An 8,163-nucleotide genomic window follows, 5' to 3' on the forward strand; every position below is an offset into this window, starting at 1 on the left:
ATATAAGTAAGAGTGGCAGGTTTGGGAAAGGAGATAACATAAAATTATAAAAAATACAGGTTATGTTGGTTTGCGTGATATAGCATGTATGATTCAGGCTGATGAGTAGTTTTAGTTTTTAAATTACGGTTGCTATAACCTCTTGTACAAATTCAGTGGGTCCACTGTGATATTTGCATATACTATGCCTTGCTCGTAAAGGTAGACGTGTTTATATGGCTCTGTCTTCAAGTTTCCTGACGGTTTAGCCAGTCAAACTCTATTCCTGCACTCCTGAAAAGTGTCAATTTTGGTAACTCTGCCTTCAGGTATAGAATTCTCAGGATATTCTTTCTTACAGGATCTTTTCTCGGCTGAGATCCCCTCACTGTTTGCTCCTTGTGACTCTCTTCATAGGGTTCCAGATGACAACGTCTCTCCATTCTTTGGTGGCTACTTCTCACATGTGCCGTCTCCAGGTGTGCTTCTACATCGTATTTCCTTTTTTTTTTTTTTTTTTTTTTTTGACTGTAAGGGTGAATTCTCTTATGTTTCATGCTAGCTACTCCCTATTTATACTGAACATTGTAAGTGATTCTTTGTGAGGACTCTGGCTTTCATTATGTTTCTCAGGAGATTTCTGTTCCGTAAACAAATTACTGGCGGATCATCTTAAGTTTATAAAGTTTTGATGGATGTTTTTTCCCCCCAGGGTGGGACTATTTAAAACCCATGGTGTTCACGCCACCCCTTTAATTTGGCAGCCCTCAGACGTCAAACTCCTCTGCAGCAGACAGCAGTTGATGTGTGGGCTCAGGTCTTCCAAGCTTCCAACTTGCACTTTCCTGCTGGGCATTTGGGGGTCATCGGAATAAGCCAAGTTCAGAGGCAGACTAAGCGTTTGCCTGTTGAGATGCAGATGTGGGGACTCCCTACTCGGCGGCTGCTTCTTTGCTGGGGTTTCACCCTAGGTTTCTAATCACCCTTGCAGCTCTGAGGTCTAAACCTCTAACGGCTCACAACGGGGTTTTCAGGGGCTTCTGCCTGCCGTACTGTGCACACAAGAAGGGTCTGTGTCGATGTGGGACTCGCCTGGCCAGTGCGGTTCCTGCTTCTGAGGCCTGAGAGTCTCGGCAGCTCCTGCCCCGTGTTCCCTCTCTGGGTTCTTTGAAGAGCTGGGAAGATTTTGTCTGGAACTGACTGTTGTTTCCTATGGGAGAATGACTGTGGTTCTCACTACACTCATATTATCAGCACCGGAACTCTCTGGTCTCCTCCACCAACAGGACTGTGTGTTTTTCCTGTTCCCCAACCCCCTGGCCTTTCTTCTTTTGTTTCTGAAGCCTTACTGTATGTTACATCTCTGTTGAAACACAAAAGACCTGCATAAGGGAACTTTTGGAGTTTTATTGTCGTTATCGCCCTTTTAGTTTTTGGACAGGGTCTCACACTGTAACCTAGGCTGACCTCCTCAGACCTAAAGCGACCCTCCTGCCTCAGCCTCCCTAGTGCCGGGATCACAGACTGTTCTAAATAACCCAGGACCATCAATCACCAATTAAGAAGATGCCTTACAGGCTTGCCCACGGCCCAGGCTTACAGAGGCATTTTCTCAATTTAGGTTCCTAGCCATCAAATGACCTTAGTTTACTGTCAAGTTGACAAAAAAATTATGCAACATAATTTTTCTTCTAATCCTACAGAAGTCTTTCTAAGTATATTACAGAAGTCTCAATCTGCTAATGCTATTTATCACTGGATCCTTCTTGTTCATCAAAGACAGAACAAGTGTCAGACCTTAGAAGACAGCAATATGTAATTAACCCTTAATCACGATTTAGGCATTTATCCACCATTTTTATTACTGGAAACTTCTGTACATTTTTAACTTCTAGCCATGACTTCAAAAATTTGTATATGCAAAAATGTGCCAACTAAAACTAAATGGCATACGTGTCTAAGGGTTCCATGGTTACAGCAAGACTAGAGCGAATGAGTGAAGCTAGGAAAACATTGTTCAATAACGTTCTTCCCCCAACCAGCAAACCGCGGTGAAGGCAAGCTAGAGTTGGAAGAGAAGTCAGGACAAGAAATGTAGACTTGAGAATTCAAAGGCTTGAGACCTTCAGTCCAGTGCCATTGTTAGAGTCGGGTCTTCTAGCTTTAATGTAAAGGTTCTTGAGAATGTAGCCAGCCATTCTAAGAGGGTCTATCTTCGGTCCCCTGAGATGTTTTTATCCTTACAGGTTGTTACATTTTTTTGTAAGAATCAGTATAAAATGCTCAATTCCACTTCTGATTTATGTTTTTTTATTTGATTCTTGCTTTGTATTTCTGACCATTGTGAGGATAACTTTCAAATACCTCTCTAAGTTCATTTGTATGAATGTCTCTGATGAAAACTTCTTCAATTTTAGAAGTATCCATTGTTATCTTTCTTTTTTTTGCTACATTGATCTTGAGCCTGAAAGAGTTGTAAAATTTTCTTTTAAGCCATTTGACTCTAGTCCTGGATCAGGTCAATATCACCTGAAAAAATGAACACTTCTGTTAGCCAAAGAATATAAAGAAAATAAACCCCTAGAGAGACGCCATTGACCAGAGATTAGAAGAAGGGGCTCTCAGGATGATAATCCAATTTAATCAGCTGTATCTTTTCTTTTTTTTTCTGATCTCTCAGCTACCTGTCTTCCCTACCCTGGCTTTTCAAGGGTTGATATGACAACCTACAGCTAATATTTATTCAACAAAGGCACACCTTTATTTTCTTAAGCAACTAGGTTTTTGTTAGTCTCCATGGAGCAACTAGCTCTTTGATCTATTTCGGAGGATGGGATGGCAGGAAAAAAAAAATTCTGCTAAGGGCCTGCCATCATGCATACATGCACAACTGCCTTTTCTGGCTGGCGGCGTGCTGAAGTTGGGTGACACCCAGAACATGGACTTTAGAAGACTTAAGTGACAAGGAATTTGGAGAAGTTAGTAGCTGTTTGTGTTGTAACTCTGGGTATAAATGTATTCGTTTATTAAAGTTGCTTTTAAGACTTAAAGTTGGTTTTCATAAATTTTCCTGAAACTGCTGATTTGGCTTCTTCATATTCATCCTGCTTGGGTTTCCCTAAGTTTCCTCTGTCTGTAAGTTTGGGAAATTTTTAGTTACCGTCTCCTCAGGTATCTCCCTTGCTCCATCTGCTCTCCTTTCTTCTCGGGGCTTTAATTCCTCCTCAGATGGTCGCAGAAAACACGAAACTACTGTGACATCCTCTTCTCTTTCCTATGACCCTAAACACTGTCTCCGTCTCCAGGGTGGATAACTCCTAACAATCTGCTTTCAGGATTCCTTACTTCTATATCCTCTCTGCCATCTGATGAGTCCACCATTCTGTTTTAGTTATTTTATGTTTTAGTTACAGAATTTCCACTAGATTCTTTTTTTTTTTTTAACTTTTGCTCTCTGTGCTGATATCCCCTATCTGCTTATTTATTATAAGGTATTTTCCTTTCTTCTCTTAAGCATGGCTTTAATGGCTATTTAAAATCCTTCATTTTTACTTTCAACATCTAAGGAAACTTCAAGTCAGTCTGCATTGACTGTTTTAAGTTGGATTTTCTTTTTCTTTTTTCTGTATCTAGGAATTTGGGGGTTTCATTCAAGACACTGTAGAGACTCTGGATTTCGTTCTCTTCTCCTAAAGAGTCTCAGCTGTTTGCTTTAACAGGAAGTTAGCTAGGCCTGGTTCAGACTCAAACATCACTGCCCATGGTAAGAGCTGGAACCTCTGCTTGTTCTGATTGGTTGTAGTTTAGAGTCAGCTAGAGATCTGGGCAAGCAATGGGCCAGCTTTTCCTTGAGGCTGGAGTTGTACATTAGCTTCATTCAAAAGTAGTAATGGGACTGGAGAAGGGACTCAGTGGGTCCAGGCACAAACTGCTCTTGTAGGGGACCCAAGTTCAGTTCTTAGAACCCATGTTGACGGCCCACAACAGCCTGTAACTCCAGGGGACCTGACACCCCCTTCTGGTCTCTGCAGACACCTTCACTAGCATACACACACATACACACACACACACACACTCACACACACACACTCACACACACACACAGACATGAACACATAGACATGTACACATATGCATAACTTAAAATAAAAAATATATTTTACATAATTGTATTTTATGATAATTTTATAATATAATGATAAAATATATAATATATTGCTGGAGAATGGAAGTGGCAGGCAGATACTCTACCACTGAGCTATATCCCAACTTGTTCATTTCACACCATTAAACTTTCTCATTTTGAGATCATTGTAGCCTCTTTATGCAGTCAGAAGAAACTATAGAGACCCCCCTACTCTCTACTAGTTTCCCACCATCTTAATATTTTCCAAAGTCTAGAACAGTATCACAGCGCGAGACGTCAAGTGTCCCTCCAGTTTCATTTTTGTTCTTGGCTCTGCCTTCCTTCTGCCTGAAGCAACACCTTAGTCCTTGGCAACCCTTAGTCTCTGTTTCCATTATCTATTATTGCAGAATCATACAGACCCTAACTTTTGGGTTTGATTATCTGAGACAGTTGTATTTATGTAGCTAAGGCTGGACTTGAGTGCAATACCCTCCTGTGTCCGTCTCTCTGAGGCTGTGGTTATAGGTGGATTCCATCACAATCAACTGTATCTGGGTGCTTTGCTTGCCAGAATTTTCATAATCTATTGCTGTATGACAGACTTTCCCTGGGGAGACGACAGCACACCACACACCACACACACACACACACACCACACACACACACACACACACACACACACCACACACACACACACACACCACACACACACAACACACACACAACATACACACAACACACACACAACATACACACAACACACACACATACACACACACACACACACACACACACACACACACACACACACACACACACATACACATTTACTCACCCCAGAGAGGGAGCCCACGACAGAACAAAGTACAGATAGAAAGTACTGAAGTCCAGCTTGACGAACCTATGAGTTTTATTGGGGTGACTTATAGGAATGTCGAGAAGGGGTTGCTTACAGGAGCAGAACTGACAAACTGACTCAAGGACAGCTTTATCACCCAAGCCCACCCAGCATGGTGGCAGCTCACAAAAGCTGGCCCTGGAGCACACTGCACAGCCACAGGCAGCTGAACAGGTCGGACAGTGTCGTTTCCAGGTGCCTCAGTTGGTCTAAGCCTCTTCCAGGCAGCTTGGCTGGTTTCTGCTTACTGCAGACAGCAGCTGGGCTGTTCCCAGTGTCTTCTTTGCTGCCTGACAGGCTGAGAGTGACTCTCAGCAGTAGTTTTTACTGTTTACTCCTGGGAAAGAGGGGCTGAGTGAGTCTGGTCAGTTTTAGGGACTTCCTGAAGCTATGTTGAGTTGTTCAGTTTGTGTCTTGAGCTTCAGTGCAGGAGGGAATGTTTGAATCTGGGAGGAGACTGTTGCACAACGTGTATCCGGGTTGAGATGTCTGTGTAATTATTAGAAGTGTTTTACTTAACTGTCAAAAAGCTGGTGAGGATGGTACAAACCGGAAATCTTTATCTGACCGTGAATCTGATGATGCAAATCGAAGAAAAGAAATGCTGCTGACAACGAAGAGGCTTGGCTGGAGGTCATGATCTTGAACAAATAATTGGTGCCACAGACAGTGGTGGAGAACTGATGTTTCTCATGAAATGGAAAAATTCAGAAGAGGGCAACTTGGTGCTGGCGAACGCATATATGAAGTGTCCTCAAATTCCAATTGCTTTTTATAAGGACAAACTGACTAGAATTCCTCCCCCAAAGATGGAGTTCAATAATTGCTCATATTTTCATATATATTTACACACACACACACACACACACACACACACACACACACACACACACACATCTGGATCTTGGGTTTTGAATTACTAGTGTGCAAAAATTCATTCCAATGAAAATAAAATTTAAGCCGGGCGTTGGTGGCACACACCTTTAATCCCAGTACTTGGGAGGCAGAGTCAAGCGGATCTCTGTGAGTTCGAGGCCAGCCTGGGCTACCAAGTGAGTTCCAGGAAAAGGCGCAAAGATACACAGAGAAACCCTGTCTCGAAAAACCAAAAATAAATAAATAAATAAATAAAATAAAATAAATAAATATAAAAATAAAATAAAATTTAATATGTTGATTTTGAAAGTATTAATGGTTGTTGGAATTCTTTGGGTTTTTTGTTGTTGTTTGTTTGTTTTTGTTTTTTTCCGAGACAGGGTTTCTCTGTGTAGTTTTGGTGCCTGTCCTGGATCTCGCTCTGTAGACCAGGCTGGCCTCGAACTCACAGAGATCCACCTGGCTCTGCCTCCCCAGTGCTGGGATTAAAGGTCTGCACCACCGATGCCCGGCTGGTTTTTGTTTTGCATCAAAAGGCACTGGCTACTTTGAGCAAATGAAATTTTAATCTGTAGATTAAAAATGGAGCATTTGGTACCATAATGTATTGCCTCTGCATTGGAGAACAGCTTTTTCTAAGTGTTGGTGAAGTTTGCCAGTCATTACTCAATCAGAACTTTTTTTTTTTTTTTTTTTTTTGGTTTTTTGAGACAGGGTTTCTCTGTGTAGCTTTGTGTCTTTCCTGGAACTCACCTGGTAGCCCAGGTCAATCAGAACTTTTTAACAGGGATGCAGAAGAATGATTCTGGGTTTTTTGTTCATATGTGTTGTAGGTGGAAGTTTCTCTCCTGCCTGCCTATTCCCAAAAACCCAGCAGCTGCTTCCCAAATAATTGACTCAGAGACTTAATATTATTTATAAATGCTTGACCGGTAGCTCAGGCTTATTACTAACTCTTATGCTTAAATTAACCCATAGTTCTTATCTATGTTGAGCCACGTGGCTTGGTACCTTTTCTCAGTGCAGCATTCTCATCTTGCTTCCTCTGCATCTTCTGGCTGGTGTATATGCATAAAATATTTATGGAACTAATATTCACCAAAGGTGAAAAAAATCCACCAAAACAAAAGTCATGGGTGATAACACATATTCTTCAGATTCCATCATTGGGAATAATCTAAAAAATCACTTCAGATTTTGTTGAAAGATTTCCTGAAGCCATTACCTTTCAAATTAAATAGACAATTCTGTAGTTAACTGAACAGTTTAGGTTGAATAAAGCAGCTATATCAGAATTTATATATGTCATTACATAAATGAGGTAGTTTATTTACAAAATGTTATTATTACAAGCTTCCTCACTTGGATAGGTTTGTCTTAATTAGTTAAGTGTTTTATTTTGCTTTTCTAGTGCTGTGAAAAAACACGGACCAAAAACAATTTGGAAAGGAAAGAGTTCATTTCTTATTAAAACTCTCAGGTAATACTCCATTACTAAGGGAAGTCAGGGCAGGAACTCAAGGTAGGAACCTGGAGGCAGGAGATGATGCAGAGGCCACGAAGAGGTGCTGCCTACTGGCTTGCTCTCCACGGCTTGCTCAGTCTACTCTCTTACAGAACCCAGGACCACCAGCCTAAGGGTGGCACCACCCACAATGTGCTGGGCCCTCATCAATCCCTCATTAAGAAAATGCCCTAAGTTCAGGACCACCTGCCAAGGAACAGACCACCTATAGTGGGCTGGTCCCTCATACATCAATCATTAATCAAGAAATGCCCAACAGATGTCCCTACAGGCCAATCTGAAGGAAGCATTTTCTCAACTGAGGTTCCTTTTCCCCAGGCTGGTTGTATGTCAACTTGACACAAGCTAGAGTCATCAGAGAAGAGGGAACTCCCATTGAGAAAATGTCTCCATAAGATCGGGCTGAATTTGTGATGACTATTCTTGGTTGTCAACTTTGACCACATCTGGAATTAACTAAAACCCAAAAATGGAAGGGTACACCTGCTAAGGATTTTTGCTTGATTTGAAGCAGGAAGATCTACTTCTGATCTAGATCTTTAAGGCAGGAAGACAACCTTTAATCCAGATCTTGTGTTGTTAATGTTTTGGGGATTTTTGTTTTGTTTTGTTTTGGTTTTTATCCGAGACAAGGTTTCTCTGTGTAGCCCTGGCTGTCCTAGAACTCACTCTGTAGACCAGGCTGGCCTTGAACTCACAGAGATCCATTTGCCTCTGCCTCCTGAGTACTGCAGCTAATCCAGATCTTTTGAGGTG

Source organism: Peromyscus californicus, unplaced genomic scaffold (assembly GCF_007827085.1).
Source record: "Peromyscus californicus insignis strain IS unplaced genomic scaffold, ASM782708v3 Scaffold_7__1_contigs__length_154581171, whole genome shotgun sequence".
Taxonomy (NCBI): Eukaryota; Metazoa; Chordata; class Mammalia; order Rodentia; family Cricetidae; genus Peromyscus; species Peromyscus californicus.